Genomic DNA, 27,341 nt, shown 5'->3' with positions numbered 1-27,341 from the left:
AATGATGAAGTCAGAATTCAAACTCAGTTATTCTGACTCCACAGTCTCCAATTATGTATAATAATCTCTTCTCCTATCAGGCTTTAACAAAAAGCCCACATATTTGTATTCTCTCAATGACTCCCTAGAATGGAAAGTTAGTGGAAGCTTTTATATACAATAAAGAAAGAATAAAGGCAAGATTAATATGTATTATCATGGTAGGTAGAGTGGAGAAAAGTATATTATGTCTTTTTTTTTCTTCCCTCTCCTACTCCCACTGTATTTTCCAGGTTTCACCACATTCTAGCAAACACTTATTCAGTTGGATAACCCATCACCTTTGAAGACATTTGACTTGCTCTAATAGACCCCAAGCTAGAGTCTACCCCATGGAAAAGACTTCAACAAGAAATACCTGAGCAACATTCCAGAATTAGAAGGAGATCCTTAAAACATCCAACAAGATTGAAAAAATAGCCAGCTTTCTTGAATTAATAGAAGACTGAAGTAAAAAAAAAAAAAACCAAAAGGTTTTCAAAAGCTAACCATGATGCCATCTCTAGAAGGAAAAGTTATTCAATTCAGCTGTGCAGGAGAGCAGACCTTTAGAAAGCCTTGCTACTCAAAGTGTGGTCCTGGGACCAGCAGTATCACTTCAGGCCCACTCCAGATCTACTGAATCAGAATTTGCATATCAACAAGATCCACAGGTAATTCACATACACATCACATTTCTGGAAACACGAGTTTAAAGGTAATTGTTATGATTTTCTTCATGTGGGTATGAAGCTGAAAGTGTTCAGGCTGAACTATTTGGAACAATGTTCTATTTGTGAGCAGATGTTATTTATAAATATTCCGGATTTGGTGCTTCTTTATTAATTAAAGTTCTTGAGCCAATCAAGAACAAGCTAACTCTTCCCAAGCGCTGGCCTTAGAAGTAGATGAACCAATTAAGAATCAGTCCCTACTTCCAAAGCAGAAACCTTGAGGAAGAGGGACCAGCAAAGAGGTAGCAGGCCACCATCCTCAGGGCTTCTGAGTTGGAAGTGTGTTGCCCAGTTTCCTTGCCCAGGTGGCAATCTGAGAGATTATCTTATCCCTCCAAACAGGAGGTATGTCAGGAGGCTAAAGAGGAACTATTTGTCCCGCTTCCACTACTCTATTTTTTTTTTTTTTTTTGCACACTCAAATTGCCAGAGTTTGAGAACACTACACTAAGAACAGGAGTTGGGAAAAAGGGAATGGCCTTCTTTGTCTACTGAACCCCTTTTTAAAACAAGATCCTATTTTAAGAGCCTAGCATTAGGGTATGTTCAGTTCATCTGGTCACCTCTAAGTATGAGCAAGGAAGACTTGTGAGCTGTTTACACTGTTGAAATATTCCTATGACCCTATCTCCCTTTAGGACTCGAAGCTATGAAAACAAGCCACGTGAAGGTCAATACTGTAGTCCGTTGAATCCATCAGTGGAAGTGGCCCCGGTAGAATCATACAATCTCTGCACACTCACACTGAAGAGAGCCTACATCTTGGAAAATGTCATGTCATTTTCCATGTCTTGGAAAATGAGATCCCCCTGAGGGATCTCATTTGGACTGCTGCAGCCTTATGCCATTTAGATTTGAATGATTTTTGTGTTATTCTAGCCAGGGCCATCCCTGCCCTATCATTGGAATTTAAACATTTCTGTTACTATACAACATCAGGGTCTGGTGCCAAAAGAAAATGTTCTTTGAAATTATTCTTGTAACTTGTCAGAACGATTTAGATTTCCTGAGTTTGTGATATTTAGATGCTATTACTGAGGACAAGTCCATACCTAAATATTTCATAATGAACACAGGAGCAGCATTACCAAAACTGCTTATAACAAGAGCAGGCCATGGTGTGTCTGTGTGTGTGTGTGTGTGTGTGTGTGTGTGTGTGTGTCTGTGCAAATGAAACAGTATTGGTTATGTTTTGACTGCTAAACCTTTAATCTATTTCAGGTCCTGGGGTAGTTAAGGATTGGCTAAGTAGGCCTCAAGTACAGCTAACAATAAAAATTAAATAAAAATTTAATTCAAATACTTAAAATTATGAGACTTATTCAAATAACACCCTCAATAAAGTGAGAAGCAAGTGATAAACTGGGCAAATATTTTTCACAACAAAAAACATCTGACAAAAGAATAGTATTGAGAATATATAAAGAATTGTTATGAAGTAATGAGAAGACCAATCACTCAATTGAAAAAAGTAATCAAAAGATACAAAGAGGCATTTTGCTTAAGAAGGAACATATGGCTAAAGGCAAAACAAAAACAAACTAAATAGAAGGGATGGTCAGTCTCTTCACTGATCAGAAAAAGGCAGATCAAGACCACATTGAGCTATCATTTCATACTAATCTTAGAAGGAAATATTAGGAAGTCTGACATTAGTATCAACTATTGGCAAGTGTCAGGGTAACAGAGTCTTTCATATATTGCTGAAGGAAGTGTAAAGTGGTACAGTTACTTCAGAAGACAATTTAGCATCATCATGTAAAACTGAAGGTTCATATTCCCTATGGCCCAGTAACTCCACACTTTGTTATACAACCAAGAAAGCTTCTGGTACAGAGATTGCATACTAGGAGACATGAGATGGCATGTTCACAGCAGCTCTGCTTAAAACAGCAACCAACTGGAAATCACCAAATGCACATTGACAGCAGAATGGATAAGTGCAATACATTCATGGAATAGAATGTTATATAGAAGTCAAAATAAACTACAGCAACATTTAACAATATAGATACCTTATACACAGATATACTTTATTTACATTTTTTCATTAGTACACAGAGAGAAGTTCATATAAGAGAAGTGTGGTAGATTGAGTTTTCAAAAACCCACCATTCTTCACTCCTCTTTTGTGACTTGTTTTGTCAATAGGATATGACAAAAATGATACTGTTCCAGTGCTGAGTTGTTCTCAAAGGGCCACATGTGCCTCTACTCTTGCTATTGAAACCCTGCCACCAGCAAGTGAACAAGCCTGGGCTTGCCTGTTCACAGATTAGAGACTAAGTGGAGAGATCCAGTCGTTCTAGCAGAGGCCATATTAGACCAACCTACATCCAAGTGACCCTCAAACATGAAAGCGGGTCCGATAAATATCACTAGCAGAGCTGTCCACCTGATGCTCAGTTGACTCCAGACACATAAGTGAGAACAACTAAGACCAGAAGAACTTCCCAGCTCACCAACTTGTGGATAATAATAAATGCTTATTGTTTTAGGCCACGAGTTTTGTGGTGGTATTTGTTATATAGCAATAGCTAACTGATACAACAAATTCATGGACTTAGGATTTTCTTCCATAAAGTGAACACACCCATTTACCCAGCACTCAGATCAATACCAGCACTCCATAAGACCTCTACATGCCACCTTTCAATCACTAGCCATCCTGTCCCCTACTCAAGATAGCATATTTTCTAACTCTTCATATACACTGAATAATAATGTATGTACTTTTTTGTGTCTGGCTCTTTTTATCTATTTATTTTTTTGAGACACAGTCTTGCTCTGTTGCCCAGGCTGGAGTGCAGTGGTGTGATCTCGGCTCACTGCAAACTCCACCTCCCTGGTTGAAGCAATTCTCATGCCTCAGCCTCCCCAGTAGCTGAGAACTACAGGCGTGTGCCCCCACGCCTAGCTAATTTTTGTATTTTTAGTAGAGACAGGGTTTCATCATGTTGGCCAGGCTGGTCTCGAACTCCTGGCCTCAAGTGATTCACCAGCCTCAGCCTCCCACAGTAAGCAACATATTTTTAAGTGAAAAATTGTAGGCTCCCCCAAATTATATACAGTATAGGTTCAGTATGGTCCCTTAACTTACATTATCATATTTCAGTATGATACTCCATATGATACCATTTTTATGAAGTTAAAACAACTAAGATAAAAAATGAAGTGTTATAGGAATACATATGCATGATATATACGCACATGTATATCTATAACCACGTAAATATGAAAGAACTGGAATATATATACGCACAAGTTTCAGATTCATTGTTACCTTGAAGGGTAGAGGATGGAGAATGAAAGGCCAGGGTACCAGAGGGGGAGAAACCAGTATTGTAGTTTTTGTGCTGTATAATTATTTTATGGGTGTGTATTATATTATAAATACAGTAATACAGTCTTGCATGGACCAGTGAGAAGGAGGTTGTTTATCCAGTTTTCAAAATGTGTGTGTGTAGAGCTACCTAAATAAAGTAGGAGAACAGAAGGGAAGAAAGGGTTCTAAAAAATAACCAGTCTGTGGCAAATTTTACATTTGAAAAGACCAAAAAGACTGAAGACCACAAAATTTAAGTGACTTGGCCAGAAGTCATTCAGATATTCTTATGACATGAATTTGATATGAAGAAAATACATTTTAAAGGTAGTTTTCCCGCCTTATGGTTTATGCTTGAAGCAAATTCTATTTTCTTATGAATGCTGTGTTCTGATATTTAAGATGTTGTCTGGCATCATTAGGTCTCAATCCCTTCTTAGAACAAAATGTTCCTGCGCTCTCCCATTTGAAGAGTATTCTGTCTTCAGATGAGTTTTCTAAACTTTCCTATTAAACTTGCTGGAATGTGAATGGGGAAATTAGAAAGATTTTTGTTTTTTTGTGTCAGTGAGGTGATTAATCACAGCACATTTCTTAGAACTTGGAGGGAACTCTGGGTCTGGGAGTGCTGGCGACTTGGAATAGGTCCTGCTGCAGCTGGGTGAACTGGTCTTTGCAGATTTCTCTCAACTTTATCTCAAGAGGGGGATTTGGCCAAAGAGTTCGAATGGAAATAATGGCATTCTTCTCCCATTTCTTATTTCTTACCTAACAGCACAACTCAAAATACACTCAGGTGTTCTTTTATCTTATGAGACAATCCTCTAGAATTGGTGGGGGTGAGTGGGGGGAAGAACCTGCTCTCCCCTGCACCCCTTACCCCATTTCTGAAATGTCTGAATCTTTCTTCCTTCCAATCACATGCTCAAGAATATCAAAAACAGAAAGATTTCCAAGTCAATTCTACATTTTGATCACATCCCCCTATTAATCAGATGTTTTTGCTACCATCTGCAAGAGAGAAATTTTAAATTCATTGTGCACACATCACTTAAAATTTCCCCTCTCCCTGTTATGTTATTTAAACTTTTCCTACATATCAATTAGTTTGAAATAATAAGTCTTTAGGCTATCCATTAATTGCTGCACTGTAGACACGATCTGTATTTAAAATTATGCAAGGAAAATTAAGCTGAAGCACGAAGGAGTCTTGGCTAACGGTGAAGGCTTCTTAGCCCTTCAGAGCAAGAACTGAGATAACGAGGACAGGAAATACACAGGAGGCTCCTTGCCGAGTTTGTCGTTCGCCAGCGTGGAGACGTGAAAACAGACTGCTCCAGCTGTGGGCTCTTCCCTGCTTTTCAGTTTTCCTTTTGAATTCTTACTGTATTTGGTCATGCCGAGGCAGAAGAAAACGATTGTCAGCCAAAGGTCCTTTTCTAGTAGAAATTTATTATAAATAGTTTAACAGCAACTTGGCTTCGTAATTAATTTCCCTACTCCTCTCCCCTTGCAAAAAACAACACATCTCCATTCTGTAATCTTGGTTAAGTTTGTGGCAGGTAGAAGGGGCTGGACCCAGGGAGAAGAGGAGGAAAAAGGAGAGGTGTTGGGGCTGGTAGCCTTCCTCATTAGTGCCTTGATTTTAGTAAACACCGTGGTGTTATTGGAAGAAATATTACTTTGAATGAAGAAGAAATCACAGAACTCTCTGTTGCTTGTTCAGAGCCCCTGGGGCCTGGGAGCTTTGCAAGATTCTCGCCTTCCTAATAACCAAGGCTCTAGGCAGTGCTAAAAAAACGCCCTCTGAGATCTGTCTGCCTGACCTAGTCCCACCCTGTTGGGTGGTAGTTTCAGCAACTGAGGACTGTGCAATTGAGTTTTGCACACTGGAAAGAGAAAGATGGAACGAGTGTTAGAAAGTGGCTCATGGGTGACATTTTTCAGATCTTCCCTACCCAGGAAAGTTTAAGTTTATGGATGTTTATTTTGCCTTTGTGAGCTCTTCCCTTTTTCTCTCTGGCTTCTTGTTTTTGCCTCGTGATTAATCATTTTGACTGCAGATCTGGCAATGTCAAGCATTGTGGGGCTGCTCTTGCCCTCTAGTGGTGAAATAGTAAAGTACAGCACTCGAAATACTTTACGCCCATTACGAGTAAATGGTTAGAGCTTGGGAGAACAGCACTTCTTTGTTGAATAACGCTTTGAAGATTGCCCACACAATCACATAAAATGCCTCAGCACAGCGGATTGTGGAAGGAGAAGAAAGCGTCTTATTCTGAGTGTCATCATTTAGAAGACTCACACAAAAGTAAGAGAATCTTTCTAGGGAAATGTTCTCTTTTCCTTGCTTGAACTGAAGTTGCAATTTAGAGGCAGTTACCCTTAACCCTGGCATTTTTTTCCCCAGTACAAGTGTTCACAGAAGCACCACATGTAACAGGCAAAAGCTGGAAACAACCTAGATGTCCATCAACAGTGGAATGGGTAAATGAAGTGTGGTGTATTCACATACTTTATAGCAATCTTAAAAAACTTGACTACAGCTATCTACAACAACAAAAAAAGAAGCCAGATGCAAAGAACTATAGACTGTATGACTGTTTATATAAAGTTGCAAAACAGAAAAACTAATCTCTGTGTTGACTGACATCCGAATAGCTGTTACTTCCGGATGGAGGTAGTACTGACTGGGTTGGAGCACGAGGGAAGTTTCTGGGGTGTTGATAATGTTCTGCATCTTGACACAAGTGGTAATTTCATAAATTCTGTAAAAATTTGTCAGGCTGCATACTTTTGATCTGGGCATTTAATTTTTTCCTGAGGCTATCTCATATGGACTAATAACCTACGTTATTTTATTTATATAACTAATTGTCATGAGCATACTATTGGATTTATTTCCTTATGTGCCCAAAGTTCCTTTGATAAATACTTGTTTTTTTTAATTTTGTGATAAGCCATTTTTCAGAAAATTCAATATGCACATGTTTTCATATCATCTGTAAATTCATGCATTCTGTGGAAGTTGTTTTTAGAGAAGCTTCCACTTTCCAGGTGGTGACACTCACCTGACCTGCCTGACACTCATGTCCCCAATGGTCATGGGGGCTGCCACACTGTAAACTGACACAGTGTAACTTCTGGCCACCACTCAGGGGCAGTGACAAAATCAGAGGTCACTTCATGACACCTGGAGCCAGCCAGGGGCTATTGGATGTGATCATTCTGGTATACTGTGCTTCTGTTACCTGTAGGCTCTAGCATTGGTGAGGTAAGAGGGTTGGTAAATATTATAAGAAAACAATAAACATTACAGACCAGGAAAGAGTTGAGAAAATCGGAGAGCAAACTATGCTTTTGGAGATTTGTGGGGGCCTCTGGCACTTTCCAATCTTAGGATGTAAAAGTGAGCCTTCTCACACTAAGCCAATTAGTCCAAGAAGTGAGCGCCTCCTTATTCACTGTGTGCCCCTTGTCTGTGACTGACCCTCTACTGATGTGGCTTCTGTGGACAAAGGAAAGGTTAGAAGAGCAGATTTCCCAGGACCACAGGCCCATCTTAAGGAGGCTGGGATATGGCTAGCGGGAGTTCTGCCCTCCTCCACTTCTTGGGACAGGGGCCCTGATGTCAGTCCTGGAGTATCGGGAACAAGGTAACTCAGAGTAGTTTCTGTCATTAGACTCAGACTGGGTTGGACAGAATTGGTTTTGCTCAGCTCTGTCCTGGAGGATTGTTTTGTGGTTGATGAAAAGGAACACTTTGTAACAGAGCAATTTTCTTAGGTTCTTCAATTAGGAGTTAGAAAAATGATCGATCTTTCTTTTGGGAGACCCAGCGAAAAGATATTCACTAATGTCAGTAGCCACAATTTAGAAATGACACTTAGTAACCCCAGATGTGGCTGAAATGACAGAATAATTAGGAGGCAGAGATAAAACACAAAATGAAAAAAAAAAAACAAAAAAAAAATGGAGATGGAAGCACAGGGCTGATGACTTCTGATGGAGAGCAGCAGCTGGCGTGACTATGGCAGACATCACTGATCAATCTTAGTGGTACTTCCAGGCCATCTAGACAGCCTTGGAATCCTTATCAACAAAAAGTCCCAGGCATCTGCTAGCATACGATGGAGTTGGCATGCAAAAAGTAGCCCACTACCATACAGGATAAGGCACTTCGAACTGAAAGTTGAGTAGACACTCAGGGTTATTTTGCAGCCCAGTATAAATCTGCAAGCAATGACTACCTCCTAGGCTAGTGTGGCCTGTTGAAGCAAGTTTATATAAGCAAACACATATATCATAAATTGCTAGGGACCCTGAATAACAGGAAATTAGCAGTTATTAAACGCAAATGACTTTAGGAGGAAGAGAGGTAAAGAAAAAGAGTGAAAAGCACTGGTGGTGGTGGTGGCATGTGAGTCTAAGATAACAAAGAGTGATGGTGATTGTGGCAAAAGGGAGCCCACAAGGTCACCTAATCGGGGATTCCCCTCCTCAGATCCAGCTAATTGCTGCCAAGTTCATTGGAACATGGCCCCTGTGAGCCAGGTCTTTGAATATTTCAGATAAAGCAAGGAAACATTTTTAAAGGATATCTCCTTATTTTTAAAGTTGGCATCTTGTTCAACAAGAAGACAAAAAAACACTAAGAAAAAAACATTATAACAATGTGTGAGTACAATAAACCATGTTTGTGGATTATTCAGCCAGGTTACTGGTTGCGATCTCCGGCTTAAAGATTTTGGTTGGAATAGGGGCATCAGAGACAGGATTCTGCAATAGGCTGCTGTCTCGGTTCATTCCTGCTGCTATAACAAAATATCTTAGACCAGGTAATTTACAAATAATAGAAATTTATTTCTCACAGTTCTGGAGGAATTCCAGGATCATGGCACCAGAAGATTTGGTGTCTGGTGAGGGCTCATCTCCTGCATCCAAGATGATACCTTTTTGCTGTGTCCTCACATGGCAGAAGGGCAAAAAGGGCAAAGCAGGCTCCTCAAGCCCTTTGATAAGGGCACTATCCCCATCCATGGAGGCAAGGCCCTCATGACCTAAACCTTCTGAAGTCCTCACTTAATACTATTTTACTAGGGATTAAATTTCAGCATGAATTTTGAAGGGACACATATATTCAAACCATAGCAACTTTATTCCTATGTTTTCAGATGTTTGAATGAAAATCACCAGTCAACTGCCTTGGGAAGTTTAGTCTTTTATCTTTTCCTAACCAACTAAAGGGAGCCTGGTCTGCTTTCTCAGGAATGTTTGACTCTGGATGTTCCTCTTCATCCATAATTCATGAGCACTGTTGGTGCTACTCCATACATTTATACAGCCTCTTACATGCTTGAACACCCTGCCTGGCTCTGGAAGCACGATTAGAAAATGTTGTGCCTGTGGGTATTTTTGAGCATTTTAGTTTGCCCAAAAGCTGAAGAGTGTCTGCTCTGGCTATGACAGACATTAACATTCACAGCGGCATCTCCTTTGCTCAAGAAAAAAGAAATCTGCTGGGAGTCACACAGCTCTAAATTGAAATCTGTGCACATTTACACTTACGTGTTTTAAAGAGCTGGTTTAGGGTAGTGGTTTAGAGCGTATGAGTTCTAGGGCTGGGCTGCTTCGTTCTTTTTTTTGTTTTTAGACGGATTCTCGCTCTATCGCCAGGCTGGAGTGCAGTGGCGTGATCTCAGGTCACTGCAACCTCTGCCTCCCGGGTTCAAGTGATTCTCCTGCCTCAGCCTCCCTAGTAGCTGGGATTACAGGCGCCCGCCACCTCGCCCGGCTAATTTTTTGTATTTTTGTTCAGTAGAGATGGGGTTTCACTGTGTTAGCCAGGATGGTCTCGATCTCCTGATCTCATGATCCGCCCACCTCGGCCTCCCAAAGTGCTGGGATTACAGGCGTGAGCCACCGTGCCTGGCCTAATCTAGTACTTTAAATCTGTAGTCTTTCAAGATGCATGCATATGTTCAGAGGATAAAAGGAAAGATGATCTATTGGAATATGGGAAAAGTGTACTAGAATTTCACTTGTAAGGGAAATTAGCTTTACTCATACCTATTATCAGTGTTGACACCGCCGCCACATTAGTTTGTTAAAAGGTTGTTGGTGACTTACAGGGCTTGAGGCCTTCTGAGGAAAGAAGAAGGCACCATACCTTTCCCCTCCCCCACCCCTTTTTTTGAGACCAGGTCTCACTTTGTTACCCAGGCTGGAGTGCAGTGGCCTGATCATAGCTCGATGCCTTGAACACCTGGACTAAAGTGATCCTCCTGGCTCAGCCTCCCAAAGCATTAGGATTACAGGCATTAGCCATGGAACCTGGCCTGTCCCACACGTTCGAGGACTCCGACAGTGGTTGCCCTTGGTTATATAATGACTTTTCAGCTCCTTTCAACACATTCAGTGTACACATGCTCAGATTAAGTGCATTTACAGGCTACCTTATCTATTTTAACCAAACAAACCCTCAACAAATGGACTAAACCCTGCAAAGACAAGGAGATGAACCACATTAGCAACTGCGCCAACGGCAAACAAAAGGAGAATGGCAGAGTTGAGAGCTGACGTTTTCTCCTTTCCTACATTCTGAGGTGAAAACAATCAGATATTGCAGGAGAATCCATTTAAAAAGTAATTTTATGAAGAAAACTGTTTGAAATATGTATTTACTTTCTCACAGCTAACAGTGAGCCTTGCCTTAAGTGTATGGCATGTTAATGAAAGTGGCAAGCCATTGTAATTAGCAGGCACTTAAAAATTAAGCATCCATCAGAAAGTCAAACGTTTACAACTGGTAGATGGGAATGAATAAAAGGAGTGTAATGAAGCAGTAGCCTTGGCAAAGGATGCACATCTTCCATTTTAATCTTCAAATCTGTGTGAGGAATCTTTTTTTCCCCCAGCAGTGACAGCCATTAAAACTAAATATGAAAAAGAAAATCCAAACTTAAGAGTTTTGGATTCCTGTATCAAAGTGTTAAGTAAGGAGTTTTGAAAATAATAAAGGCTATTCAAACACATGGACTGTCTATATTGAGGGCAAAGATTTGTTTTGAATCATTAACAAATAAAATAAAACATCATTTTCATCTTTATTCTTTTTCATTATTTATATTTTATCATTTAAAAAATGTATATTATACATTCATTTATAATGAACACATGTGTTAGTCTAGTAATACCTACAATGTAAAAATGAATACACAAATAAGTGAATATGCCTATGACGGGGGTTGTGAGTGTCTAATTTTTAGGGGCACGAAATGGAAAAGTTTGGGCACTACTGTGGCAAATTACTGGCCTAATATTTAATTTTGTTCTAGTGGAAAACTAAAAGGTTGCCTAAAAGGTTGCCAATGCCCAACTTTAATTTTCACAAAAATAAAATTTGCCAAAGCCAGGAGATCCTAACTTTGAAATAGTTACTACTTTACTGGGGTTCCATTATTTATAGTGTAGAAATTCCACAAAATTTCTGTCTAGGTGATGCTACCAGGTTACGATTTATTTACAATTTGGTAAAACAAAATGGGTGAAAGATTGCCATCTTTCAAGTTCAAATACTCATTTTCAACTCAGATTTTGTAGGTTTTCTAATATTTTAAAAACTTAATGTGTAAGTTAACGTCAATTAAAGAATATATATCCAAATATATATTAGGTTGGTACAAAACTAATTGTGGTTTTAGCCATCACTCTCAATTGCAAAGACCGCAGTTACTTTTGCACCAACCTAATAATTTTTTCTCTTTTATATTTTGGCCCGTTGTTATTGCCAAATCATTTAACTGTTAAGGGAGGCAACCACCCCTCATGTAGTCTTATGCCCAATTTCTGCCTCCACAGAAAGAAGTAGTAAAAACTAAAAGGCAGAAATGGAATCTACAGGCAGATAGCCCAGCACCGTGCCCCAGGCCTGGTAGTGAAAAATCAACCCCTCACCTAACTGCTTGTGTTATCTATAGATTTCAGACACTGTATGCAAAAGCATCGTGAAAATCCCTGTCCTGTTCTGTTCCGTTCTGATTACCGGTGCATGCAGCCCCCCAGTCACGTACCCCCTGCTTGCTCAATCAATCACCCCTTTCACTCGTACCCCCTTAGAGTTGTAGGCCCTTAATAGGGACAGGAATTGCTCACTCAGGGAGCTCAGTTTTTGGAGACGTGAGTCTGCCGATGCTCCCAGCTGAATAAAGCCCTTTCCTTCTACAACTCGGTGTCTGAGGGGTTCTTGTCTGCAGCTCGTCCTGCTACGCTATCAAGTCTATGAATAAAACCTATTATGTACAGAATCCACATAATCTCTTAAGTTCAAATCAAAATAATACAAAACACTTCAGTAGAAGATTTTGCATTGCCATGAAGCACTTTCTGTGGTTTAAAACCACACTTCTGAATAAATTGTAAGGCTAGACTTACAAACAGTCGAAATCAGTAATCATTAGCAAGAAGTTCTAATAATAAATAGCTATTTGATAAAAGGTTGACAATCGCCACCAAAATTAATTAAATATTAAAAATTCATATTAAAATGTCATGCGCTTTAAGCATTTTTTACTGATTGTTTGCTTACCCCTGGGCTTGAGTTAGATGGCTCTGATCATTCTCTCCAGGTTTTTAGACTATTGCAAAGCATGGCATGTACAATGGTCAAATCTCATTCAATCTTACACTGATGTCATCATTTCCTTGTTTTATCTGAATAGTGGTTATATAAGCCAAGGTAATTTCTATGGGCAAAGATTATTAACACTAACTATAATAGGGGTTGGGCAATGTTAATGTCTTATTTCCATTTACTCTCTATTATCCCCAAACAGAGAACACATCAAATAACTAGGTTTTGCAGAAAGCTAAAGAATTAAGGCCCCTGCAAACAAGTTCAACATTTCAATAAAATGACCCCATGATGATACCACTGGTGTGAATCACACATCAAGGACATGCGCGCAGAGTCCATTGAGAACTTAAATTTCAAACTGCAGAGTCTGACAGCTCCCTGACACAAATACGACCAACAGAAACTGTGACCTGCATGGTTCAGAGCTTATTTCCTTCATTGGCATCCTGGACTTCTAATTTTAATATCAATTAGCACAAGTGTAAGAGTGAAGATGTAAGTCAGGAGTTGCATGCACACACATACCCCTTGCCAGCAAAAGGATTTGTCTTATGGAAAGAGAGAGGTAGGAAGGCAGAAAAAACTTGATATTCAACAGAACAAAAAATTAAGAGAGCTGTTGATCTTAATCACAATCATTGTACTGATTTCCTTTTAATAAAGATCTGTTTTAGAAGGAAAACAGTAAACAAATTAGCCTCATGATTCCCGCAAGGGGAAAAATAATTTGTATTTATAACAGTCACGATAAAGCGTTCTGTTCTTTAAAATATGGCCACAACTAAAGGTAATTATGGTAACAGTGACAAAGAGTATTGTTTTAGAAATGACCCCGTAAAATGATTTAATAGCCATTACTCACACATTTTAAGGAAACTGTCTTATAGTATAACACCAGGCTGTTTCTCTATATAGGTTGCAATCATAGAAAATGGTGATGTCTTATTTTTTTTTTAAAAGTTATTGTTGTAGGATGCTATGCATGCATATAAAATAAAAGCTGATGGCTGGGCGCGGTGGTTCACAGCTGTAATCCCAGCACTTTGGGAGGCCAAGATGGGCGGATCACCTGAGGTCAGGAGTTCGAGATCAGCCTGGCCAACATGGTAAAACGCCATCTCTACTAAAAATACAAAAATTGGTTGGGCGTGGTGGCAGGCACCTGTAATCCCAGCTACTCTGGAGGCTGAGGCAGGAGAATCACTTGAACCCAGGAGGCAGAAGTTGCAGTGAGCTGAGATTGCACCACTGCACTCCAGGCTGGGTGACAAGAGCAAAACTCCATCTCAAAATAAATATATATAAAATAAAAGCTGATTTCAAATTTAAAAAGAGGGGGGAAGTGATTTAGTACGATATGTAGCTCAGATTACATTTTTCTTGATGAGATTTGGTCTTAAAGGGGTCTCTGCCAAATTCAAAGAGAAAATGAAATCAATGGAGGGTTCTGGGTTGAATTTCCTCTTATGGCATTTATGAAGCTATTGCCTCCAAAAAGAAAGCATGCAGGCCAAAGTGAAGTTATGAAAGTCTGGAACTTTAAAAGAGAGAATCCACAGCTTGTTCTGAGACCATATGCTCAAGCCAGTCCCTCTACAGACGTCCCACCTTTGCCAGGTATCCTGCAAGACCGAACTCATCGTTTTCCACCCAGCTCACCACGTTCTTGCTACTGTGTAGCTTCCTCAGAGCACTCACTCTATTTTTGGAGCTTCTGTCAACCTATGGCCCATGTCACACAGTCTAGCCCTTGTCTCCTCTCTTCATTCCACTTGGCTATATTGCCCTAGTGAGATTACTAAAAGCAGAGACTGTGCCCTTTCATCTTTAGAAGCTCGCCCTGTTTCTAGATTGGCTGACTGAGGCACAGGAGTATGCTTGAGGCTTGGGCTCATCTAGGAAAAGACCCATTAATACTGCTTCCGTTCGGTCTGTGAAGCAGTACTTAGGGGCCCTGTGAATGCCAGAGAAGAATTCTCAGTGGTTCTATGCGATATGAACAGAACATTGAGGAAAATATGTGAAAAAAAAAAACAAACATATAAGTCAGCCCTGATTATGTTAGAGTCCACCATATAAGCCTTTTTTTTTTTTTTTTTTGAGACAGAGTCTCTCTCTGTCACCCAGGTTGGAGTGCAGTGGCGCGATCTTGGCTCACTGCAACCTCCACCTCTCGGGTTCAAGCGATTCTCCTGCCTCACCCTCCCAAGTAGCTAGGACTACAGGCACGTGCCACCACGCCCAGCTAATTTTTGTATTTTTAGTAGAGACCAGGTTTTGCCATGTTGGCCAGGCTGGTCTCAAACTCCTGACCTGAGGTGATCCACCTGCCTCGGCCTCCCAAAGTGCTGGCGTGAGCCACCGCATCTGGTCAAGCCTATTTTTTTTGGAATTACTAAAAAATAGTGTGACTGAGAAATCAAAAGCAGATAGGCTTTCTAGCATGCTGTGATAATGTTTGATTGCTGGCTTTATTACCTGTGATTTTTGTGACCAGTCACTTACCTGCTTTGAGGTTTCTGTTTCTTCACTTGTAGGGATGTGTGTGGGTGGGTGATGGCAATGGTGTTAATATCTACTTCCGAGCTTTATTGGGACATGACACATAATATTAAATCTAGACACCACTGAATCTGCTGAATCATATGGCCCAAGTGACAGAGCTGCTTGCATAGCAGGCTGGACCTGTTATAAAACCTTCTCTTGTTCTGGGATCCACTCAAAACTAGCAGCTTCTTGGGTCACTAAATAAATGAGTGGGAGTAACACACCCAAATGAGCAATATATTGCCTCCCAAAACTGAAAGAAGCCCACTAGGCATGGTCCCTCTTTTTTGATTTAGCAGGGGCCAGATGCAATATCTTATCCTTCACCTCAGAAGAATATCTCAACATGTCCCACGCCACTGGAATCCTAGGAATTTCACTGAGGTAGAAGGTCCTAAAACTTTGTCAGATATATCTCCTACCCTCTGACATGCAAATGTCTTGCCAATAAAACTAGAGTAGTTGCTACTTCTTGCTCACTAGGTCCAATCAGCATAATGTCATCTATGTAATGGACTAGTGATGAAAGCCAATTAAGATCCCTGTGAACTAAATTACAACATAGGGCTGGAGAGTTGATATGCCCCTTAGGTAGGACAGTGTAGGTGTACTGCTGGCCTTGACAGCTGAAAGCAAACTGCTTCTCATGGGTCTTATTGACAAGGATGTAAATAAAGGCATTTGCCAGATCAATAACTGTGTACCAAGTACCAGGGAATGTGCTAATTAATGAAACCACATCTGGTACAACAGCTGCAATTGGAGTCACCACCTGGTTAAACTTTCCATGTTACTCTCCATCATCCAGTTTTCTGCACAGGTCAAGTAAGTTAAATGGGAGTATAATGAGACTCACCAGCCCTGCGACTTTGAAATTCTTGATGGTAGCACTAATCTCTGCCATCCTTCAGGAATGTGGTACTGCTTTTGGTTTATGATTTTCCTAGGTTGAAACAGTTCTAGTGGCTCCCACTTGGCCTTTCCCTCTGCAATAGCCCTCACTCCACAGGTCACAAGAACCAATGTAGCAGTTCTGTCAGGGAATATATCTATTCCAAGTATACATTTCACACTAGGGAAATTACCACAGGATAAGTTTAGAGACTCATGAAGTTCACGGTGAGATGGACCTGAATTAAAACTCTGTTGATCACCTGACCTCCATTAGCCCTACTCTGCCTGGTGGACCACAGTGAAATACTGGGTCTTCTGGAATAAGTGTCAGTTCAGAGCCAGTGGTCAGTAGTCCCCAAAAGGTCTGATTATTTCCTCTTCTCCAATGCATAGTCACCTGGTAAAACACCATAGGTCCATTTGGAGAAGGGTGGGAGAAAGATGAACAGTATAAATTTTCAGTAATGTACAGGGTTCTTTCCTCAAAGAGACCCAGCCTCCCCTTCATTGAAAGGGTTTTGGGTCTATAAACTGGCTCAAGTGTGGGAATTCCTTGAAGGAGAGTGACTCTCTGCTTTCATGATTCAGGTAATACTTTTTTTTTTTTCATTTGACATAGAAATTTTCTGCTTACAGAGAGCAAAAAAGAATTTAGTCACCTGCCTATCTCTTACTTTCCAGGAACACCATGATCAACTGGCCAGTGCCTGGTTGTCTGTGAGCTAGAGAATTTTGGTTGCTGCCTGACTCCACTGTTCATCATGGTAATCATGCCCATCTTGCCTTTGATGGTCGAGTGCTGCCACTTGGCCCCTGCCACCCTGGGATCCAATTATTCCCTTTACATTTAGACTTTTCAATTCAGTGACTGCAGTTTCCATTGTAAGTTCTGGCCTACAGAGTAGAGTGTCACAGAGCTCTTCAAGGATGCCGGGACTCCCTCGCAAACTTACTTCTCACAGTTATGGTGAAAGGTATGTCTCCAGGACCCTCCCAATGTGAGTGAGTCATTCTTGAATGACAAACCCACTCTAACATCCCAATGTCTCTAAGTCATTTAATCCCTCCCTCTACATTAAACCAAGGGAAGTTCAGCATTTCCAGCTCGCTCACTGTGGGTGACCTTCTGGCCCGTGTTTCAGCCAACTGACTAAACAATTACAGCACTTTCCAAATGCCTGAGCTGCAAAATTAAATGCATGCTGTCTGCTTCCTTTATCCATATCAATAAATTCATTTTGATCTAATTTGTGTTTCTCCTACCGTTATCCTATGTTCTTAATATGCATTCCCTCACAGTTTTCCAAACTTTTCTCTTATAAATTAGAAAACTTAAATACTAAATACTTATTTGGAGCATAGCATAAATCCTCATGGGTTGCACTTTTTACGTCACCTTTAGGGGCCTCTTTGGACTTGAATGTAGTTATAGGTCTAGAAACAAAGAGGGGTCATGAATAGAATCAGCATCATCTTGCATGGCAACTGCCTTGGGGGAGACCCTTAGAGTTTCCTCTGGTGATACAGGATTAATCCCCTTAGAAAAGGCTGGAGAGGGCTCTTCTGCTGGCAAAGAACCCTCATCATAAGTTAGGGGCTCAATGTCCTCAGCTTCATTGGGGCTGAAGCTGATCTCCATTCCAACTTTGAGCAACACATTCCTTCCTAGTTCATACGCTGACTTTAACAGTAGACACCTTGTGAGGCTGAGGGTTCAAATTGTGTTGGTTCAGCCAGTTACAGGATGAGATCCTGCATTTGATTTTCAGTGATCTTAGTCCTAAGGCTATAGGAGATAAAGGTCTCCTTGAGGCAGACATAGCAGCTTTTAGATCATGTATGCAGCATTTGACCTGGGAATTCAAACCCTGAGCTCATTCTTTGTTCAATGACAATAGAAGCCAATCTCTTTACATTTCTTACTTTGCCAATCATGTTCAAAAGCATCATATACACAGTCACCAAAATCTTTGCTTCTTATAAGTGGTTGATTAGGAGTATCCAATGGTAATATTTTGTATATCTCTATCGACAGAGTACACCATGGACTATCTATCAGTGCCCTCTTTATTAATGGAAACAGAGTTATTAGCATTGTTAAACCTAATCGGATGAGAGAACCAATGCCAGAAACCTCAGAACCGATTCAGGAAACTCATCCTTACAATTCTCTTCCTCTAGAACCACTCTTGGGACAAAAATCTGTATTAGTCTTGGTTCTCCAGAAAGACAGAATCAATAGTGTATGTGTGTGTGTGTAATACCCCATCAGCTCTCCTCATTCTCAGGCCATCAGACTCAGACCAAATGAATGGGCACCCGGTGGACCAGTCAAGTTAACACATACAATAAATTAGCATATTATGTATAGATTGAAAAAATGGCCACGGTTATTTTTCAGCTCCTATAAACACTTAGAGTCTACTTCTTTCCCACTTGAATCTGGGCAGGTATTGGTGTTTGCTTTGGACAGTAAAATGTGATCAAAGTGACAATACGCCAGTTTGGGGCCTAGGCCTTAAGAAGTCTATGCTCCTGCTTTTGAGCAAGCTTTGATTAGCCTGCTAGAAGAAGAGAGACACAGGGCCCAGTCACTCCTCCTGTCCCAACTGCCAGCCAGCCAGCTGCCAGCCAGGAAGGTAAGACCGTCCTCAACTAGCCAGACTTCAGTTGATCTGCTAGCTGAACACAGATACCTGCCTAAGACCAGCTGGGATCAATGAAGCCCAACGCACATCAGCAGAAAGGTTCAGCTGACCCATAGACTTGTGAGCAGTAACATACGGTTATTGTCTTAACAGTGATTTGTTTTCAAGTCACTAAGTTTTGAAGTGGTTTGTTATGCAGCTAAAGCTCACTGACCCAGATGCCTTGTCAGGCATTTTATGTTAGAGGCATCTACTTTGGACCATTTCCTGTGCCCTCTGAGGTGGGAATCATGAAATACGTATGGAGAAACTATTAAATCTACTATGCAGTTTATAAGACACAAACTCTCATAAGCTGGTTCTACATGTATATGCATTGTCATTATAGACAGACAGCCCTACTCAAGAGTCCACAAATGAATTCGAACCACAATACTCAGGACAGGCTAGTAACACCAGATATGCCTGGAATTCTTAGTTTCATGAATGAGCAGATTGCTATATATAAGTCATAATAGAATTGGATGAATTACTTTTCATACAGCATAGATCTCTAAAGCCTGTGGTTAGGGACTTAAAATAAGGTTTCATGGGCATAACCAGAAAAAAAAAATACTCATAAAAAGGAAAGAACGTGACAATGGTGGAGACCCTGAAATAGGTCTAACAAAGTAACCAAAAGCAGACAAAAAGCCATGCCCGTGGTCTATCAAGTCTGCTACCAGCCTCACCTCAAGGACACTCTGAATTCATCTGCTACTCATCTCTTGTGCCTCTCAGTCCCTCTTGCACTTGCTGCCTCATTGTTCAATAAGCCAGGCCCTTAGCTTTTGAAATTTACTCTTCCTAGAAAGCTCTTCCCACAGATACCTTATGGCTCACTCAACTCCTCTCCTGTTATGGTTAATTTTGTCAATTTAGCTGGGACACAGAGTGCTCAGATATTTGGTCAATCATTATTCTGAATGTCTCTGTGAGGGTGTTTTTGGATGAGGTTAACATTTAAATCAGTAGCCTGGGCAAAGCAGATTACCCTCCCTAATGTGGGAGGGCCTCATCCAACCAGTTGAAGGCCTGAATAGAACAAAAGGTTAACATTCCCCTGAGTAAGAAAGAATTCTCCTTCCTGATGGCCTCTGAACTAACACATTGGTTCTTTTTTATTCTACAGCAGCCTGTGGCTTTTATTTTATTTTATTTTATTTTTTTTGAGACAGAGTCTATCGCCCAGGCTGGAGTGCAGTGGCGTGGTCTTGGCTCACTGCAACCTCTGCCTCCCGGATTCTCCTGTCTCAGCCTCCTGAGTAGCTGGGATGACAGGCATGCACCACCACACCCAGCTAATTTTTGTATTTTTAATAGAGATGGGGTTTCACCATGCTGGCCAGGCTAGTCTTGAACTCCTGACTTCAAGTGATCTGGCCGCCTTGGCTTCCCGAAGTGCTGGGATTACAGGTGTGAGCCACTGTGTTGACCAGCAGCCTGTGGCTTTTGAACTCAAACTGGGACATCTGCTCTGCAGATGTTGGACTTGCCAGCCTCCATATCACATGAACCAATTCCCTTGCAATAAATCTCATACACACACACATACATATGTAAGTGTGAATATCTCCTATTGGTTCAATTTCTCGGGGGAACTCTGGCTAATATATCTCCTTTCTGGAGGTCACCTTCTTGGTAAAGTCTTCCATAACCATCCTATTAAAACAGAAAACTATTCCCTATCCCTCTTTCTTTCTTAATTCTCTGTAGTTTCTTTTTACTACATCCAACATGCTATAACTTTACCTCTTTATTTTATGTATGGCTTGCCTATGAAAACTTAATGGGAGCAGGGATTTTTGTTCATCTTTCCCCTCACTTCCCCAGGCTTCTCTAGCATGCAGAACAATGCCTGGCACATGTATATGCTCAATAAATATTTGTTGAATATTTATTCAACAAATAATACTGAATGAATAAACTTGAATAGAAAGAAATTCAGTAGTTCAAGCGTTGCTTTTGATCAGATATTTTTTTTTCTGAGCTCTGCAGATTTCACACATACAACCCACAAGAAATGTGGTTGTAATGGTCTGCATAACTGCCACAAAGAATATTCCAGAAGGATGGGCAAGAGCATGGAAGGAAAAAAGACCTTTCAGATACCTCACCTGGAAAAGCAGACATTAGGGAAGGTATGAATAAATGGAGGAAACAGAATTCATTGTTAGTGTATTAGTTTCTTATGGCTGCTATATTGACTTACCAAAAATTGAGTGGCTTAAAACAATAGAAATGTATTCTTTCACAGTTCTGGAGGCCAGAAGTCTGAAATCAACATGTCAGCAGGGCCACACTCCTTTGGGGGAGTCGGTTCCTTGCTTCTTTCACTTTCTAGTAGCTGTCACCATTCCTTGACCTGAGCCTGCACCACTCCAATCTCTGCCTCTGTGGACACATTGCCTCCTGCTCCTCTTCTTTCTGTGTGAAATCTCTCCCTGCCTCACTCTTCTAAGGACATACATCAATATGGTTTGGCTGTGTCTCCACCCAAATCTCATCTTGAATCGTAGCTCCCATAATCCTCATGAGTAATGGGAGGGACCGAGTGCGAGGTAACTGAATCATGGGGGTGGGTTTTTCCTGTGCTGTTCTCATGATAGTGAATAAATCTCATGAGATCTGATGGTTTTATAAAGGACATTTCCCCTGCACATTCTCTTTTGCCTGTCGCCATGTAAGACATGCCTTTGCTCCTCCTTTGCCTTCCACCATGATTGTGAGACCTCCCCAGCCATGTGGAACTATGAGTCCATGAAACCTCTTTTTCTTTATAAATTACCCAGTCTCTGGTATGTCTTTATTAGCAGCATGAGAACAGACTAATACACACATCACTGGATTTAGGGCCCACATGGAAGATCCAGGATAATCTCCTCATTACAAAATCCTAACTTTATAACATCTTTAAATATCTCTTTTCCAAACAAGGGAACATTCACAGGTTCCAGGAAACAGGATAAAGACATGTCTTTTTGGGGACCACCACTCAACTCATAACAGTGAGATAAAAAATTGGATTGTGCCATGATTCCACAATGACAATCCTTGAGGTTGTTGTCCAGCTGCCGACATGAGGGTACCTTCTGAGGGATGTGGGCCTTTGTAGTCAAGACAAAAAGAACCCTCTCAGGGTTCCCTAAGGACTCAAACTAATTCAAATTAATAAGTAAATTAATAAGTAAAGCTTTAAACAGTTACTTATTAAGGTAAAGATCATTTTCAGGAAGCCACATGCTGAAAGCAAGAGCAAGCATTTTCTTTAGACAAGGGAGTCAGCTGTGGGTCAGGCTTTTGATTCTGATTCTTTTCTCCCACTTCTCCTAATCTTATGATAGGGATTCTTATAATCTGGCTCAAGAGTTATCATGTGCTCTAATCCATGGAAAGGCAATACATTGCACTTTGCACTCAAATTTTTAAAATGTTATCAAGGTCATCTCTTAAGCAATCTCTTAAGCAGCACAAGGACATGCGAAGAGATCCAAGTTCAGGATTTCTAGCTGTTTTTCCTGATGCTAGTCTCTATATCCCATGACTGTATTTTCACCTTTCCCTGATGTTCAGGAGGCTTGAAACTTTTAAATGAAATTATTTTGTTTAAAGTATTACAATGGGCAGTTTTCAGGACCAAGTGTTCCACAATTTATTTAAATATCCCATATAGCCCTCCAGTTCCCTGAGTAAGTATAAACAACTATTCTATTTAAATTTTAAGATGCTAAATTTTATTATAGCCAGAAATAGTTTCTTTTTGCTGTTAGAAGTGGAACCACTTAAGTCTCTGACCTTACCATTCCTAGGCCAATAAAATATCTATTAAAAGGTCATATGCCAGTGACATGTAATATCTACTGAGTGAATTCATAAGTCAGATTCTGGCATTAAAAACTCTTTGAAAATTAAAGTTTCACTACTCTGGGCACCCTGCCTATGGGATAGCCCTGCTACACAAGGAGCAATATGAGAGAAAGAAGCACAGAAAGAAGCACAGAAAGAAAGAAAGAAAGGAAAGAAAGAAAGAAAGAGAGAAAGAAAGGAAAGAAAAAAAAGAAAGAAAGAAGGAAAGAAAGAAAAAATTAAATTTCAACTGAAAATGGGGAAATATTTGTGAAATTTATTTCAAAAATTCATTTAGCAAAATATAAATAACTAGCTGGGCATGGTGGTATGTGCCTGTAGTCCCGGCTACTTGGGAGGCTGAGGTGGGAGGATCGCTTGAGACCAGGAGTTTCAGGCTACAGTGAGCTACAATTGTACTACTGCACTCCAGGCAGGGTGACAGAGTGAGAGTTTGTCTCTAAAATAAATAAATAAGTAACAATGTAAACTTTTTTATTTTGGGGCTTAGTTTTTAGGAAAAAAAGAGGCATATTACAATAAAATAAACTGGTGGGATTTATTCAACATCTCAATATCTAAGGTATGGCCTGAGGTCTTAGTGATGGACTTCACTATTTCTTTAAAAATTAATCAATTAATACAGTAAAATAAATTAAGGCAAATTTTTCTTAAACATGTAAGACAAACTTAGACCCAGATTGGGTGCTCTAGAGGGCTGTTTCCTGCATGGTTTGTCTCCTCCATCATTATCCACAGGACTCTGAGAAATTGTAGGAATATGCAGGTGCAGAGTTGAGGCCCAGCTTCATCTCCTAGGTCATAGAAACGGACTGTACATCATGGGGACAGAGCCCTGTGCTGCCCTATGCCACTTGGACACAGCCTGGGGAGAGAGTGACCTCCTGGGTGTATCCACATTGGAGATCCCGCTCTTTTATCGTGACCTGACCTTCATACTGATGACCCCAAGACACTATACACCAAGGCCAAATAATCTAGTAATAAGAGCAGGGCATTTAGAGTGATTTTAAAATACGTATTGAGAGAAAGAAGGATCACCAGTTAGTATGCGGTCAACATTCTAATGCAATCTGATATGGCTGTCCATCATGTGGCAGAGAGATGTGGGGGCCAATGAAACAGCTAGGCTACCTTCTCCTCTTGTCCAGGGTGCTGTAAATTTAAGCAGCACTAATGGACTGATGGCAGTGGAGGCCTCCACCTGTGAAGATCAGTGTGCTTCTAACAGCTATGTCTGAAACTCAAGGGATTCTGGACTGCTTGTGACATCTATGCAAAATCTGGGCTAGAATATACATCCTGCCCAGACATACTGATGCCAGCCTTCAGACAGATTTTTACTACAATTAGTATATGGAGACTCATATTCAGTAGGTTCTAATGAGATGCTTAAATTAAAAAAAAAAACTGTAAAGTTTACTTTCATTTAGAAAGGGTACTTGGTCGGATATATAAAGGAAAATGAAGTAATGGGTGGGTGGTCCTGATCCTTTTCTCTATCTTCCTAATCCTTAGCCGGGGAATATTCTTTTTCTACCAAATGTGTATTCGGTGGTCCTTACCTATGCTTTCTTCTCAGGGACATAAAAGCAGAATATTGCCATTTCATGGATTACAGAAGCAGCCTCCTAATAGGTTTCCTGGTTCCCCTCTCCAATTCGTTTTCCACATCACACTCAAAGAGATTCTGCTAAAACAAAAGCTGGAGCATGCCCTCTCGATGGCGGCTCCTGTCTTCTGGATAAAGCTCCATGCCCTTGATGCTTCTTGCAATGGTCTTGCATGCTCTGGCCCCATTATGGTTCCCCTTGGTCTCAGCTCTTTTCATTGGAATGGACTTCTTTCTGATCCTGCACCGGTCCCTTTGCCTTAGGCCAGCTACATCTGCTGTTCCCTCTGACTTGAACCCCTTCCTACAACTTCTAAGAGTTCTCATTCCTACTCACACATCTCTTACACTGACTTAAGATTCACATCTTCTGGAAATGATATGCAGTGAAGCTAAGACCCTGTTTTATATTATTAGTAGGCCATCTCTTGGACCAGCAGTTATAAATCAAAGACCACTGGTAGTGTAAGTACTTTGAAAAGAGATTTAGAATTATATATGTAGACAATTTGAAGCAATTATCAAAGATAGGTTGGTTTCATAATATTTTCTGACAGGATCATCTCTTTGGCACTGGATACTCTATGCAGCAAAAATATCCATCACGTCCAAAGCTGCCTCTGCGTGCTTCAGAGCTTTCAAGAATAATTTCAAAATCCTTTCAGTCAGGCAAATTTTTACGCTGAGTACTTTTTATTTGGTTTTAAAACCTAATGATCTATACATTGCTGAACAGTTTGTTCTACCCTCTCTACTCTTTCATATTAAATTGAATTAAATAAACAAGACACATCAATGAGAAATCCAAATGTCAAAATGGCTGATTTTTAGCTCCCTTTGGCTAGAAAATATCAGTCCATGGACTCCTTCCAGGCATGCATTGCGAGGGCATTCTGTACTGAAGCAATGAGAAGTCTTCAAATCCATCTACAAAACACTCCAGAATGGTATTGCCTACGTTTTCTTGTAGGATTTTAATGGTTTTAGGTCTAACATTTAAGTCTTTAATCCATCTTGAATTAATTTTTGTATAAGGTGTAAGGAAGGGATCTAGTTTCAGCTTTCTACATATGGCTAGCCAGTTTTCCCAGCACCATTTATTAAATAGGGAATCCTTTCCCCATTTCTTGTTTTTGAGCCAGCCATCCCACTACTAGGTATATACCCAAAGGACTATAAATCATGCTGCTATAAAGACACATGCACACGTATGTTTATTGAGGCACTATTCACAATAGCAAAGAGTTAGAACCAACCCAAATGTCCAACAACGACAGACTGGATTAAGAAAATGTGGCACATATACACCATGGAATACTATGCAGCCATAAAAAAGGATGAGTTCATGTCCTTTGTAGGGACATGGATGAAACTGGAAAACATCATTCTCAGTAAACTATCGCAAGGACAAAAAACCAAACACCGCATGTTCTCACTCATAGGTGGGAACTGAACAATGAGAACTCATGGACACAGGAAGGGGAACATCACACTCTGGGGACTGTTGTGGGGTGGGGGGAGGGGGAGGGACAGCATTAGGAGATATACCTAACGCTGAATGACGAGTTAATGGGTGCAGGAAATCAACATGGCACATGGATACATATGTAACAAACCTGCACATTGTGCACATGTACCCTAAAACCTAAAGTATAATAATAAAAAAAAAAAACCCAAAAAAAAAACACTCCAGAAAGCATCTCTTAACCGAAGATGTACAGAAAGACAGTACAAACCAAAGCACATGTGTAAGGATCGGGCTCAGAAATCCTTTTAAAATCTAGAAGTCTAAGTGCTCATATTCTAAGCACAAAGGCGTTCATCTGAATTATCCCCTACTGGTCAATGGGCAGAACTGTCGCAGGGAGGTCAGCGGGCACACACTGAGGAGATGGGAACTGGGAACTTGCATTTGTGCCTGAACCTGAGCCATGCCCGAGAAAACTTGGACGGCACTCTTTTGGGGTCACAGACTTTTCCTGATGATTTACTCCTTTGAAGACAGTTCTGCCTGTGGCTAATGCTGAGGAATTAGAGGCTTACATGAAATGTATTCCAGGAGGATTTTTTCCCTAACATTTTGTTATGAAAATCTTTACACATATAGAAGAGTTGAAATCATTTTACAGTGGACACCCATATACCTACCACATAGATTCCACCAGTAGCATTTCACCATACTTGCTTTAGCATATGTCTATATCATTTATCCTTTTGGGTGCACTTCAAAGGAAGGTGCAGGCATCAATAAGAATACTCTATTATATGTGCTCTTAACTAGGATTCATGAGGATTAAGAAGGGTGCTCTGCAACAGAAGCATGATTCTCTTTCTAGAACACTAATTCCACTGGGCCTAGAAATTCCCTGGGTGCCCCTTAAGGGAATCTATTCAGGACAAAGCCACACATTTCATCTCTTCCTAAAGAACTACTTATACATATATCAGGGAAGAATATAAAAGGTGTTTTTTCTCCCCACTCCCCCATACAATCTTGTCCATCAACATTATCAAATAGGTTGGCAGGGCTCCCTACAGTGCTTTGTCATGACACCACTCAATTCATAGGTAGAGAAGACACAATGCTAGTTCTGCTGAAATTCTGAATAGCTCCTATTCTGATAGGGAATGACTTAATGACGTTCTTGCATGTATTTAAGCCTGTCCCAATAAGAGATAATGTATTCTTGTTAGTGAGCTCATCCTCAAGAGATGGGAAGAGATGGTTATAATGAGAGCAGCTTGTGACTGGATTGGCTTGGGTCTCACTGCAAAACAATTTTCCATTGTCTTAGGCATTCGCCTAAGAGAATGTTTTAAAAAAAAGACAGATAATTGGCATTGCTGTCAAGAGACTAACTGAATTTCCTTGTTTCATATTGTCAAACTTTTGAGAGGACTTAATTTGCCTTTTACAATGGGGAAGATGGTGAATTACAGAGAGAAGTGAGCTTTTGAGAGTATCCTAAAAAACATGCAAAGACACTGAGAAAGCTGAGGGTATGATGGAGCCTTTTGGATA

At 40.5% G+C, this 27,341-nt stretch overlaps 1 protein-coding gene and 1 non-coding gene across 6 annotated transcripts in view; both read right to left on the bottom strand.

The window, feature by feature from the left end:
- The window catches only part of PLCB1 (phospholipase C beta 1), a 787,620-nt gene that overhangs the window by 64,145 nt on the left and 696,134 nt on the right, over positions 1 to 27,341 (bottom strand). The window lies entirely within an intron of this gene.
- Positions 23,403 to 23,610, bottom strand: LOC115837394. Its single transcript, XR_004032439.1, has one exon. It is a non-coding gene; the product is annotated as a small nucleolar RNA SNORA73 family (small nucleolar RNA).

This window comes from Nomascus leucogenys, chromosome 11 (assembly GCF_006542625.1).
Source record: "Nomascus leucogenys isolate Asia chromosome 11, Asia_NLE_v1, whole genome shotgun sequence".
In the NCBI taxonomy this organism is placed as follows: Eukaryota; Metazoa; Chordata; class Mammalia; order Primates; family Hylobatidae; genus Nomascus; species Nomascus leucogenys.
Note: the sequence above shows the minus strand (reverse complement) of the source record. Positions and strands in the feature narration are given on the sequence as shown.